The 15,279-nt window shown below is 40.6% G+C and overlaps 1 protein-coding gene across 1 annotated transcript in view; it reads left to right on the plus strand.

The window, feature by feature from the left end:
* The window catches only part of SIN3B (SIN3 transcription regulator family member B), a 131,561-nt gene that overhangs the window by 93,554 nt on the left and 22,728 nt on the right, over positions 1–15,279 (plus strand). The window lies entirely within an intron of this gene.

The following is a 15,279-nucleotide window of genomic DNA, read 5'->3' on the forward strand; positions in this document are numbered from 1 at the left end:
ACCTAATCATGCACCACACCGCCCCCTAGCCAGCCGGCAACGCAGAACGGTTGAAACCGAAAATCACTCCAGCTGCTCTGCGATTTGCTGTTTTTGACAGTGTGAAATTGGCCCTTAAAGGTTTTTTGGGTTTTTTTCATAAGCAACCGCATCCCGAGAAGAAAAGCCTGTCCTCTGCCAGTACTTGCAGAGTGGGACCTTTGCTGTCTGTAAGGAATCGGTCTCCTTACCTAATTTTAACGCGTCCCCTACTTAGTCAGACCTATAGCTCAGCAAACGGCAACGCTCATGCTTTTTGGAGAACTCGGGCTGTGACTCGGCAGAGGGTTGTCAGACTTCTACAGAGGGAGCACTGCTTCCACGTAGAGAGCAAGGGTTTTGCTCTGCATTATACTGGCAGGGATCTGACTTTTCTGCTCAGGCTGTGGCTTGTAAAGAAAACTAACCTGCAAGCTTTAGAACAACATTTGGGCTTTAAATTGAGGATTTAGTGGGATTAGGGCATAAACCAAGGAATGGGCAAGAACTTTGGGATGTCTTACAGCTGCATTTATGCTGTTGCGCAAGTCCACCAAGTACTGAAAAGGTAGCTTTCTAAAAAAAAAAAAAAAAATTGAGGCTGACCTTAGTACATAAATACTACCACCACACATCAATGTCTGATATAAAGTCACTTTATCAAAACATGATCAGAAAACATTTTACCCTTAACATACATACCTGGACACAGGAAAGCACTGCGACATTTAGCCACCACTCATTGCAGATCACTGATGCTAATAAAAAAAATGCTCAAAAAATTAAAGGAACACTTTGAAAACACATCAGATCTCAATGAGAAAAAAATCTCATGCTGGATATCTATACTGATATGGACTGGGTAATGTGTTAGGAACAAAAGGATTGAATAAGTGAAAAGGTCAGCGCTGCTCCTCTTTGTTTCAATGATATGTGCTGTATCATGTATGAAAAAAGTGCTAAGTGCAACTTAAAATGAATATGCAAAACAATCTGCATTAATATGTGTCACATATAAGAAATATCATCAAGTGCTAGTGCTATTGCACCACTCACCAGAAAAATGAATGTAGTCAGCCTGGGATAATTTCCTTGGGGTTGCTGATTTCACTTTGCCAGAAAACAACAGGAATGCTGGATGACTCACACTCTTATAATCCTTGCAGGAATGCAAGAGGCCCGCCATGGTGAAGTATGTCAAGAATAATAATAAAATCAAAACGAAGTACACTTACAGAAATACAGGAAGTAAATCACAGTATAGTCCGGTGGATGCTGTGGCTTGGTGGGTAAAATCTGTTTATATGTTGGGTCCCTCAATAGTAGGGGCTGCTATTGCATGGTATCAATAAGAAAAGTATTATGATTTCTTAATGAGAATAGTAATTACAAACTGAGGATCAGTCTAATATTTATCAGTATTGGCATATTCCAGAACTAATAAAGAATTAAGGCACCAATACTAATTGAACTATTAGAGGCGTTCATGGAAACACTTCTGGATCGCCAAGAAATAAGGATAATTGTCAAATTAGAGGAGGAGTGGTTTAGCTATATAAGCTCCATACACGCTCTCATGGCCAGCTATTGAGAAAGCCCAGTAGGAGAGCGAAACACCGCGTCTAGCGAGGCAGAGAGCATACAACGTGTGACATCAGTTCTGGATACTTCCAGTCAGTGGAACGCACGCTGTAGCCATAGCATTCACCGGACTATACTGCGATTCACTTCCTGTATTTCTGTAAGTGTACTTCGTTTTGATTTTATTAAAACTTCTTGACATACTTCACCATGGTGGGCCTCTTGCATTCTTTTTCATGAGGATTATAAGAGAGTGAGTCATCCAGCATTCCTGTTGTTATCTGGCAAAGTAAAATCAGCAACCCCAAGGAAATTATCCCAGGCTGACTACATTCATTTTTCTGGTGAGTGGGGCCACCGAACAGAAGCACCGGAGCACTTTGTGTACAACAGCACTGAAGCACTTATTTGCACAATGAACTTTTATTATTTAATGACTTTTTTGCACAATGAATTTCATTAATTAAGGATTATATTTGTTATTTATTGTCTTTTTATTGTTTTGTTATTGATTTGATTATGCACTAGCACTTGATGATATTTCTTATATGTTGACACATATTAATGCAGATTGTTTTGCATATTCATTTTAAGTTGGACTTCGCACTTTTTTCATATATGATCCAGCACATATCATTGAAACAAAGAGAGGAGCAGCGCTGACCTTTTCACTTATTCAATCCAAAGGCACCACACCTTATTTTGTCAGCAGCCGCCCCATCTATATATACACATTTATTTTTTCCATAAGTGCTCAGGCCTTTGCTCGTTCAGGAAGGAAAGGATGCCACATTGTTTGATGGCAATGAAAAATTATCAACCTACAGAGGTCTGAATTCAAAGATACCCTGAAAATCAAAGTGAAAAAATGAAACAGCAGGCTAGTCCATGTTGCTCAAATGTAATTGCAGCAACTGAAAATGGTACCCTGTAGTTTGTATAGCCCTCACGTGCTTGTATGCATGTCTGACAACGTCTGGGCATGCCCCTAATGAGACAACGGACGATGACCTGGGGTATTTCCTCCTAGATCTGGACTAGGGCATCACTGAGCTCCTAAACAGACAGAGGCGCAACCTGGTGTCGGATGGATTGAAACCTAATGTCCCAGAGTTGTTCTATTGGATTTAGGTCAGGTAAGCGTGTGTGCCATTCAATGGTATCATTTCCTTCATCCTCCAGGAACTAGCTGCATACTCTTGCCACATGAGGCCAGGTATTGTCGTGCACCAGGCGGCACCCAGGACCCACTGCACCAGCGTAGGGTCTGACAGTGCGTCCAAAGATTTTATCCCAATACCTAATGACAGTCATGGCGCCATTATCTAGCCTGTGGAGGTCTGTGTGTCCCTCCATGGATATGCCTCCCCAGACCATTACTGACCCACCACCCAACCGGTCATCCTGAACGATGTTACAGGCAGCATAACATACTCCACGGCTTCTCCAGACCATTTCACCTCTGTCACATGTGTTTAGGGTGAACCTACTCTCATCTGTGAAAAGCACAGGGTGCCAGTGGCGGACCTGCCAATTCTGTTTTTTCAGTGGCAAATGCCAATCGAGCTGCATGGTACCAGGTAGTGAGCACAGGGCTTACTAGAGGATGTCGGGCCCTCAGGCCACCCTCATGAAGTCTGTTTGTTTGATTGGTCAGAGACATTCACACCAGTGGCTTGCTGGAGGTCATTTTTTAGGGCTCTGGCAGTGCTCATCCTGTTCCTCCTCACACAAAGGAGCAGAATACCTGTCCTGTTGATGTGTTAAGGACTGTCTACGGCTCTGTCCAACTCTCCTAGAGTAAATGCCTGTCTCCTGGAATCTCCTCCATGGTCTTGAGATTGTGGTGGGAGACACAGCAAACCTTCTGGCAATGGCACATATTGATATGCAATCCTGGAGGAGCTGGCATGCCTGTGCAACTTCTATAGGGTCCAGGTATCGCCTCATGCTGCCAGTAGTGACACTGACCCTAGCCAAATGCAAAACTAGTGAAAAACTTTTAGAAAAGATAAGTAAGGGAAAAAATTTTAGTGGACCCCACCTGTAAAACCATTCTGTTTTGGAGGTTGTCTCATTTCTGTCCATCTAGTGCCTCTGTTGTTAATTTCATTAACACCAAAGCAGCTGAAACTGATTACCCTCTGCTTCCTAAAGCCCCGTACACACGCACCGATTGTTGACCGTAAATTTTTGGCCAACGTCCGATCGGCCAATTGTCAGCTTGTTAGTATGATGCTTCCGACAACCGACTGCGACTTTTCGGCCGAACAAAATCTGGTGTGCATGCTATAAAATTTTTGTTGGCCGTCACCAGAACGGCCGATTGTTTGTCAGTCAGTACAGATTTCGGCCGACAAAAGTCAGATGAGCAAGACTGGGCATGCTCAGAGAAGAAAAAACACACGAAAAGTAGACCAGAACATGACATCACTTCTGCAGTTGGTTGTTGTTGGCCGACAAAATTCGTGTGCAGTCTAGAGCACATTTCAGCCAACACAACAACACTGGACAAAAGACGGCCGATCGGTCGGCCAACAATCGGTGCGTGTGTGACTTGAATGCTATACTCTGATTAAAAAGTGTTCCTTTAATTTTTTTTTGAGCAGTGTATTTCAACTTTTGACTCAGTTGAACATAATGCTACACATATTTTACAATAATTTAAAAAGAAAGAATACTGCGCTAGTATAATTTAAATAAAGAATCAAATTAATAAGCAGCAACTATTTTGTGAGATATACACAATACAAAAACTAAAAAAGATATAAGTTGCAAAAAATTTGATTAGTGTCAATATAAATCAAATACTCCATAAGTGAAAATAGGCTGACCACTCTCTGCCACCGTAGAAAGACAATATTATCACCGTCACCACCACCAAAAGCCGAAATGGACTCTTACCAGCTCAAACCGTGGCTTAATTCCCAGCCAGGGCCTTTTAAAGGTCAGGGATCCTCCTATGACTCAACACACTGATAGCCCAGTGGTACCATCACAGTACAACCGAAAATATAAAAAGGCTCCACATAGTGTGAATCATTTAAACTATTTATTATATCAAATGTAATGCACTTACATAGTAAGAAATAAGATTTGCATTAAAATCAAGCCGGCCAGCATTACAAGGACCCGTCCTTCCGAAATTACACACGCGGTGACGTCAGCACGTCGTTCACCCTATGCGTTTTATCATACGTTGACATCTTCTGGGGTATGGGCGGCGTAGTGAGTCACAGCGATATATGCCATAGAAACAAAACCAGGCCTAGATCTGAGTCTCGGCCGGCCGTGTGTTCAAAACGGCAGGAAACTAGACCTTACCTTCACTATTATCCCTAAGGCTACATTCACACCTGAGCGTATAGTTTTTCGCGCGTTTTTACCACGATTTTTACCGCGATTTTACCGCGATTTACAGGCGTTTTTTGTGCAGGTGTTTTTTGATTGAATAGATACCAATGGAAAACGCCTGTAATCTGCCCAAAAAGAAGCTCATGTACTTTTTTGAGCGTTGGGCGTTTTGTAAACAGCGTCAAAACGCTCAGATGTGAACAGGGGCCATTGAAATGAATAGGATTTGTCTTGTTGGGCGTTTTGAGAGCTGATCCTAGAGCAGAAAAACTCCCCAAAAACGCCTAGATGTGAACGGAGCCTTAATCCAAATCACTTCATATATTAAAAATGAAAATAAGAATAATGTCAAAATAGAAAACAAAAATTAAAAGGGGACAAAATAACCACAATATAATGTAGGTACGTTCCTCATTTCTATCCATTCTTATTAACCGGTTGCCGACTGCGCACAGTATATTTACTGCGGCAGTCAGTCCCAGCCAGGCAGAGTGACATAGGTCTACGTCGCTCGCCTGTCACTGGGTTTTGAGCCAATAGCGGGCAAGCGCGTGCCCGCTGAGGCGCGCGCCCACCTCGGCTCGTTCACGGAGGAGTGCGGGCGTGTGACCGGCGGACCCGATGTCCGCCGGTCACACTACGATCGTCGGTAGAGCGGGAGAAAGGCAGAGCGGCTTATGTAAACAAGCCGCCTGTCATTCTCCCCTGTGTAAAAATGGAGATCAGACGGTTCTACTATGTAGAACCGTTGATCTCTGTTTTTACACTAGTAGCCATGTCCCACTACAGTTAGAATCACGCCCCTAGGACACACTTAACCCCTCCCTGTCCAATACAGTTAACCCCTTCCCTGCCAGTGTCATTTTTACAGTAACAGTGCATATGTATAGCACTGATTACTGCAGTAATGTCACTGGTACCCCCAAAAGTGTCAAAAATGTCAGTCAAGGGTCCAATCTGTCCGCCGCAATGTCGCAGTACCGCAAAAAAAATCGCAGATCACCGCCATTACTCGTTTAAAAAAAAAAAAAACACCAAAAATTACAAAAATCTTTCCCTTTGTTAGTAAACGCGATAACTTTTGCGCAAACCAATCAAAATACGTTTTTTGCGTTTTTTTTTTTTATTTTGTTTTTTTTTTTTTTTTACCAAACATGTAGCATAAAACAAATTGGCCGAAAATGTTAAAAAATTTAGATTTTTACAATTTTTTTTCGGGGAATTTCATATAAAAAAAAGTGAAAAATATTGTTATTTTTGCAAAATTTACGCTCTTTTTTTGTTTATAGCGCATGATCAAAAAATCGCACAGGTGATCAAATACCACCAAAAGAAAGCTCTGTTTGTGGGAAAAAAAGGACGTGAAATTTGTTTAGGTACAGCGTAGCACGACCGCGCAATTGTCCGTAGTAAAAAATCGCAAAAAAAACCCTGGTCAGGAAGGGGGTAAAATATTCCGGGGCTTAAGTGGTTAATATTAATATAAAAGCAAAGCTAAAACAGACCTGCAGGAAACTCCATAAATAGGTACCAGATCTCAACTACAATACAGTGACATGTACATATGTACTGTACATGAACATATTCGGTTCAACACCATAATGTGGAACGCCGCATACAAAAGCACTGGCATCTGTTGGGTAATGATAGTGTTTTGAAATCAATCATTTAGAACCCCCTTACTAAAAATTGTAGTTTCTTTCAAAACCTTACTGGGTACTATCCGTGTGAAAAGTGTCAGGTATGCGGCCTAAATGGATGTAGAGATAGGAGGATTAACAGTTTTTTCTCATCACGTACTTCACGTACGTTTGTGATAGAGCAAGTTATACACGGTTCAATCACACTGGGGTAGTGTATTTGTTGCAATGCCTGTGTGGGCTTCAGTATGTGGGTAGAACGAAGCAAGCCTTTTAGGTGAGGTTAAATGAACATATTAGCAATATTAGAAAAGGCTTTAATAACCATTCGGTATCAAAACATTATGCAGCTGTGCACAAGAAGGATCCTACGCATACTTTATTCTTGGGCATAAATAAATACAGGCCACACTGGAGGGGTAGCACTTTGGTCAGGGAAATCTCTAAATTAGAAATTACCTGTGTATATATAGGATCAAATCGTATGTTCCACATGGTTTAAATGTAGACATGGATGTAAATGCGTTTTATTAACAATTCATGATTTTTTGTACTTGGCCTTGTGAGATATGTATACTCTATTACTGTGAGCCCTATTTTGAGTCTCGTTCTGCCTTTGGGGGAGGGATGATATGTTATGAATCCTTGAAAATTGATAGAATTAATACGTTTTGTGTTTTTTTGTTTTTTTTTGGAAAAAATGAATTACGTTTTAATTTGATACCATTTTTGATTCATTTAAATCTACCAATGTTATCTTTCCATTTATTTGCATTTTTACATGTTATTGGTTATGGTCTGTAGTTCTCCATATATGATCGTTAGATGACAACCCTTTAATTAGATGGAAGTCATTCTAATTTTCCACCACTACATGTCACCGTATTGTAGTTATCTGGTGACCCCTATGTACTTACTTATGGAGTTTCCTGCAGGTCCGTTTTAGCTTTGCTTTTATATTAATGAGAAGGGATAGAAATGAGGGCGGTACCTACATTATATTGTTGTTATTTTGTCCCCTTTTCGTTTTTTTTTTTTTCTATTTTGACATTATTCTTATTTTCATTTTTAAAATATGAAGTTATTTGGGTTTAGTGATGATAGTGAAAGGTAAGGTCCAGTTTCCTTCCGTTTTCAATACACGGCCGGTGTAACGTTAAAAAACCATACCCCGTGAAGAAACCATACCCTCGTCCCTTCCGGTCTGAAACAGCTGAGCAGCGCAGTAGTGCGCATGCTCAGAGCCCCGGATACTTGATTGAAGAAGAAAGAATTTGAGAAGTGCGCATGCTCGGTGGGCATGAAATTATCACGGCACTGTCTCTAATGTTATACTGGTTTTGTTTCTTTTTTTTTTTATTTATTTATTTATTTATTTGTTTTCAAAAAGAAAGAGAAAATACAAATACATTTCATACAGTAAAAACATTGATTCATCCTATTATGTAACTTCTCCCCTCCCCAATTAATCTCCTATTTCTCCCCTCCCCTTCTCTATACTAGTTGTCTTTCTCTTTTTCTTCACTCCATTTAGTATACTCTCTTGTTTTCTTAAACTCCTTCCAATTTTCCCATATGTCACCCCATTCCTCTGTCTCATCCTCCTCCCACTCCCTTAGGTATTCTAATGTTCTTATTCTCTCTACTCTTTGCACCCAATCTCCTATGGTTGGCGCTTCTTCTTTCTGCCAGAATAACGGGATTAATCCTTTTGCAGCATTCATCAGATGGGGTACCAGTGTTACTTTGTATTGCCTTACTGAGTTTTTTTGTACCATGGAATAGGCAATACCAGGGTTCTTCTGGGATTTCTATTGTCCTGATGTTTTTAATTTGAGCTAGGATTTCCTTCCAGAACCTTTTAATTTTTGGGCAATCCCACCATAGATAGGCCATTGGACCCACTTCTGTGCAACCCCTCCAGCAATTTTTTGATTTCTCTTTTTGGTAATTATGGGCTTTATCGGGGGTAATATACTATCTTGCAATACATTTGTAGTTCATTTCAACTGTGTTCACGTCTACTGTCGAACTGTGGATTCGTTTTAAACTTTTTTCTAAGTGAAAATCCTCATTCTGTGTTCCCAATTCCCTCTCCCATTTATCGATGATGTGTTGTTGGCCCTGTCATATCAACCAGTATTTTATATATACAGTATTTGAAACACTGTTCTTATATTTCTCAGAGGAAGAGGAGCAGATCCGCTCAAAAGGGAGCAAGTCCTCACCTCCTCTTAACGGTTTTGGCAAGGAAGCCACAAAGTGTTTCAGCTGGCAATAGCGCCATTCATCGATTTTCCAATTTTTTTTTTGTTTTAGTTCCTCTATTGTGTATATTTGCCCTTTATCCATAATGTCTCTTAAACATTTATCCTTGTTTCCTATCCACTTTCCTCCCATCTTTTCTTGTCCTGGTGGAAAAAAAATTGTATCTTTTAAAGGAATTAATGGTGAATTATATTGCCACTTATTTCTTTTGTGAATTAAATCCCAAATTCCGAGTGCTTGAATTGTGATCATATGTGTGTTTGAATTCAAATTCCTGTATTGTGCAGGTATCCATATAATTTTTCCTAAGTGAGTGCAGCTCATAGTGAATTCTATTTTCCCCCAACTTTTTTTGCTTTTTATTTTCCCCCATTCCATTACTCGTGAAAGTAGTGTTGCGTCATAATATTTTTTGAAATCTGGTACGGCTAAGCCCCCTTGATTTTTGCCCTTTATTAATACTGTATGTTGTATTAATACTGTATGTTGTATTCCAGGTTTGCCTTTTCTCCATATGAATTTAGTTAATAGAGATTTCAAAGTTCTAAAGTATACCTGGGGAATTGGAATAGGTAACATTTTGAAATTTATAGGTTATTTTTGGTAGGATTGCCATTTTTATTAAGTTTATTCTCCCTATCTATGATAACGGTCTGTGTGATATACTATTCAGTTCTGTTTCAATTTCATTTAGTAGCGGGATATAGTTTTCTTTATAAAGTCTTCCGGGTTTTGTTGTTAAGGTTTTAAGTATAATATAATTATAAGTAGTAATCAGCATGGATTCATGAAAAATCGTTCATGCCAAACCAATCTATTAACCTTCTACGATGAAGTGAGCTGCCACTTAGATAAAGGTAAGCCTGTGGATGTGGTGTATCTGGACTTTGCAAAGGCCTTTGACACCGTTCCCCACAAACGCTTACTGTACAAACTAAGGAAGGTAGGTATGGACCATAAGGTGAGTACCTGGATAGAGAACTGGCTCCAGGGGAGAGTCCAGAGGGTGGTGATTAATGGGGAGTACTCTGAGTGGGCGGGTGTGGAAAGTGGGGTCCCCCAGGGTTCTGTCCTGGGACCAATCCTGTTTAATTTATTCATAAATGATCTAGAGGAGGGGATATCTAGTACAATCTCAGTATTTGCAGATGATACTAAATTAGGCATGCCAATATCTTCTATGCAGGATGTGGAAATCTTGCAAGCAGACCTGAACAAAATAACGGGGTGGGCAACTACATGGCAGATGAGGTTTAATGTAGAAAAATGTAAAGTAATGCACTTGGGGGCCAGTAACCAGAAAGCAAGCTACTCACTAGGGGGGGAACCTCTGGGTGAGTCTAGGATGGAAAGGGACCTGGGGGTACTGGTAGACAACAGGCTTGGAAGTGGCATGCAATGCCAAGCCGCTGCAAGCAAAGCCAACAGAATACTGGGTTGTATAAAAAAGGGGATTCACTCCAGAAATAAAGAGATTATTCTTCCACTCTACAAAACTCTGGTCCGGCCACATCTGGAGTATGCTGTCCAGTCCTGGGCACCGGTCCTCAGGAAGGATGTGCTGGAACTGGAGAAAGTCCAGAGAAGGGCAACAAAAATAATTAGGGGAATGGAGGACATCAGCTATGAGGAAAGACTACAAGCACTGAACTTATTCTCTCTGGAGAAGAGACGATTGAGGGGGGATATGATATCAATGTACAAATACTGTACTGGCGACCCTAGCATAAGGAACAAACTATTCAGAGTAAGGGAATACAATAAGACACGTGGCCACTCACTAAAACTTGAGGAAAGGCGGTTTAACCTTAAAGTGCGTAAGGGGTTCTTCACTGTAAGAGTAGTAAGGATGTGGAATTCTCTTCCACAAGCAGTCGTATCAGCAGGGAGCATTGATAGTTTCAAAAAACTATTGGATGGACACCTTAAAGACCACAACATACAGGGGTATACAATGTACGGTTAGCAAACACACACACACATCATAGGTTGAACTGGATGGACTTGTGTCTTTTTTCAGCCTCACTAACTATGTAACTATGTAAGGTAATTCCTAAGTATTTTAGTCCTAGGTTTTTCCATGTAAAGGGGAATTCCAATTTTAATTTATCTTCTTCTTGTTTTTTTACATTGATATTTAATATCTCTGATTTAGCTGGGTTAATTTTTAAGTTAGATAGTTCTCCATATTCTTTCAAACATTCTATCACATTTGGTAGGGTTATCCTTGGTCTGGAGATGTAAAGCAATATATCGTCCGCAAATGCGGCAACCTTATGCTCCACATCCCCCACCTCTACTCCTCTTACGTCTGGGCTCTCCCTAATTGTAGCTAAGAGAGGTTCCAGTGAAAGAACAAACAACAACGGGGACAATGGGCATCCTTGCCTTGTTCCATTGGTCATCCCGAATGGCTCTGAGTGGACCCCCATTTACTCTCACCTTAGCAGTGGAGTGGCTATACAGTGTTTTTATCCAAGCCATCATTTTTTCTCCAATTCCCAATTCCTCCAGTGTTTTTATCATGAAGACCCAACTGACTCTGTCGAATGCTTTCTCGGCATCTATCGACAATATTAATCCATGGGATCCACTCTTAGCCATTTGCTGCATCAGCAGGATTGTCCCTCTCTCCTCCTGCTTCTTTGATATTATAGAGTTTCCCATAGTATTCCTGAAATACTTTTGTTATGTCGGCCGTTGAGTATACCATTTCCCCCTTTGCATCTCTCATTTTCTCTATATGATTTATTGATTTCTTTTTTTTATGATCTTCGCTTGTTTCTTCCCAATCTTATTATTCCCGTGGTAATTCTCTTTAGTGGTTCTCCTGATCCCCTGTCTAATTTCCTGTTCTAATATTTCTTTTAATTCTTCTCTTTTTATTACTAACTGGTGTTGGGTCTCGACCGAGTGTATATTTTTATGTCTTTGTTTTAGCTCATAGATCTCTTTTATCAGTTTTTCTTTATATTCCACTCTCTCTTTTTTCCTCCTTGCTCCTTTAGAGATTAAGATCCCCCTCATGTAGGTTTTTTGTGCCTCCCCAGAGTATTTTTTTTTTTTTATGCATCTTCATTTTCATTAATGTGATAGTATAATTCTTTTCTAACTTCTCCCCATTTTTTTTCTCTCAATAGTTCCTCATTTAATCTCCAAGCGTTTGTTTTAGGTTGACCCCCTGCTATTTTCAACTTTATTTTAACTGGTGCATGATCCCACCAGGTCTTAATCCCTATTTTAGCCTCTATCACTGAATCAATCCCTCTGTGGTCTATCATAATGTAGTCAATCCTCGTGTATGTCTTATGTACAGAGGAGTAAAACGTATAGTCTCAATTTTTCGGGTGCAGCACCCTCCAAGTATCCAATAGTTGACATTGGAATAGCTTCTTTTTAATAATTTTCAGATGTGGTGTTCTGCCCCTCTGTACAACCGATGTACTATCTATTTCTGGGTCTAGGCAAAAGTTGAAGTCTCCTGCCAGTATCACCCACCCTTTTCTAAATTCTATTAGTTTATCTAGGATTTTCCCGAGGTATCCCATGGGTTTGTGATTTGGGCAATATACATTTACCAGAGTCACCTCCCTTGTAAATAATTTCCCTTTCAGAAAAAGGAATCTTCCCTCGTGGTCTGCCATCCTCTCTTCTAGGGCAAAGTGGATTCCTCTGGCAAGCCCGATAGCCACTCCTTTTGATTTTTTTGTTGTAGAATCAGCATAATACCAAGTGGGGTGTTCTTTTGAATATAGCCTAATATTGGATGAATGTAGGATGTGGGTTTCCTGTAGGAAAACTAAATCCGCTCCCATATTTTTAATTTCTTTCAACATTTTCTGTCTTTTCTCTGGGGAGTTTAAACCTCTGATATTGTACGTTACATAATAATTAACTTCTGTCATTATTTACGGAATTAAAAAAGGTATTACATTCTTCCCCAGAGAGAAAAAGAAAAATCAAACTTATCCAACAAAAAAATAGAGTGGATACATTAGGTTGTAGTTCACCCTCCCTTCTCTCCCCCCCCACCCGCCTCTCCCCCCCACCCGCCTCTCCCCCCCACCCGCCTCTCCTCTCCTCCATCTCCTCCCACCCTCTCCCCCTTCCCTCCCTCCCCCTTCCCTCTCCCCCTTCCCTCCTCCCCCTTCCCTCCCCCCTCCCTCTCCCTTCCTCCATTGCTGTAAGCAAGTGGGTTACTAGGCGCTCTCCCTTTGGGCCTTACTTGTCGAAACTCCATTAATTATGTATACAACCTAGGGTAAGTGTTACCATAATCCCTGAACAGATTAGTTACCATAATCCCTGAACAGATTAGTTTAGGAAAGACCCCCTTGGGTGGTTGGGACTTTAAAGGTAACAAAAAGTGTAAACCATATTTCCAAATAATACGATATAATAAAATACTTTTTATTGAACTGTTGATTGCAAAGGGCTCTCAACAAAATGGCAGTTCTTCAATATTGAACATTTTGACACAATACATACAGCCAGGTAACATACTGGCTTGTCAAACACATTTCATAGATATAAAAACATGGTAATGCTAGTTATAGGAGTGGTGGATAATAAATCCATCCGGGGATTTCTGGTATTGGAATTTGCAGGTTCTCACAAAAGTCCTCCAATTCTTCTGGGAATCTAAATTTTATTGTCTTTCCCTCTCTTCTGACTCCTAGACATGCCGGGTACCCCCAAAAATATTGGATATTTTGTTGTTTCAGTAATTCTATCATTGGTTTGAGTATCCGCTTCCTTGCCAATGTCTCCTGAGAGAGATCGGCGAATACTTGTAGTTCTGATTCTTTATATTTTAAAGGGGGTCTACTTTTTAATTTTTCCCAGATCCGAGCTTTGACTTCATATCTGTGAAATCTCACTATGACATCTCTTACAGACTCTTTTGGTGAATTTTGTGTTTTCCTGATTCTATGTATTCTTTCAATTTCAAATTTTGTTGTTATTTCTCTTCCTAGTAGGGGGTAAATACTATTGCCATAATTTCTTCCAATTTTTCCTCCTTTCTGGCAGTCCTCTGATTCAGGCAGTCCTCTGATTCAGGTTTTTCCTTCTATCTCTATTTTCCTGGTCTTCTAGTTTGTGGAGTATATTTCTTTGTGCTATTTGTGTTCTTCTTATTTTCTCCTTAATTGCCTTCAGTTCTTTTCCCTGGCAATCAGTTTTTTCCTCTACTTCCTCTACTCTCTTCAACATTTGTCCCAGGTCTCCATGTAGGATTGCCATATCCTTTTTAATAGACTGTTCCAGGTTTGAGAACATTTCCCTCATTTCCTCCTTTGTAGGTAATTGCTCTTTAACTCTCCATTCTGCTTCTCTTACAATTTCAGGGTTTTTATCGGTCTGTACATTATCCATCTGTACGCTGTCTTTAGATTGGTCAGGGCTATTTTCTTCAGTGCTTTCTATTGTTTTCTGACTGCGTGCTTTTTTATTTCCTTCATTATTTTGTTTTGGCTTAGTTGATGTTTGCTTTGCACTGTTTTCTCCTGATCCCTCATGGGTCATATATTGTTTAATAGTCCCTGGACTGACACTTATTTTGGGTAATTTTCCTCCCCCATCTTTTGCTGGTTTGTTTTTCATTTTTTCCAGCCTCCTTATTCCTTTTCTCTGCTTCCCCCCCTTAAAGTTTGGTCCAATATATGGAGAGGGTGTATCAATTTGCAACTGTTTGAGGGGGGTTTTAAATTAATTACCCGAGTTTTGTCCCTGTCATATACACAGTCCTCCTTTCCTTTTTTTTTTTTGATCTTCAGATCGTCATGGGAAGGATATTAAGGAAAAATATTAGGGATCCCCCTTAGTGTTGGGAACAGTCTCTTTCCAAAAGTTTTATTTTAACATACAGCAAATATTGTGGATCATGGATATAATTTTCATGTTTTTTGCATCAGCTTAACCATTTAGCAAAATTTTTTAGCAAACTTTAACCTTAAAAAGGGAGGGGGGTATATCCCCTCTCACCTCTCCCGACTCCTCCTGACCTCCGTTTGCAAGGTAATTTCCACTTCTGCAGTCCTGGGTGTACCATACAATTTCTACCCACAGGTTTGTCCTCAGATCGGCTGTTTAAGTGCCTGGTGGAAGCTGTTTTAGCCGCAGTGTCTATGTGCTGGGTGCTGGGCGCACGTATTCTCCCGGCATCCTGCAGTACCTCCTTCGAGTTCTCCTTCGTGTCTGGCGTTTTATCACGACCAGCTCCTCCGGCGTCCTATTTCGGTAGCGGTGTGCAACCCAGTGGTGGGGGCAGGTGAAGCAGATGGGGGGTAGCGAGTTGGGTCATAGCCAGCAGGGCTAGCAGGTGGATAGGGAGGCTGCAGGTGAGCTGCGATCAGCCGTCATCCTGGATGGGCGCTTCCCTGAAATCAGCAATCTCTCCCTCCTGCTGCGCCATTGA

The sequence above is a fragment of the Pelophylax lessonae genome, assembly GCF_965119305.1.
Source record: "Pelophylax lessonae genome assembly, chromosome: 1".
NCBI lineage: Eukaryota > Metazoa > Chordata > Amphibia > Anura > Ranidae > Pelophylax > Pelophylax lessonae.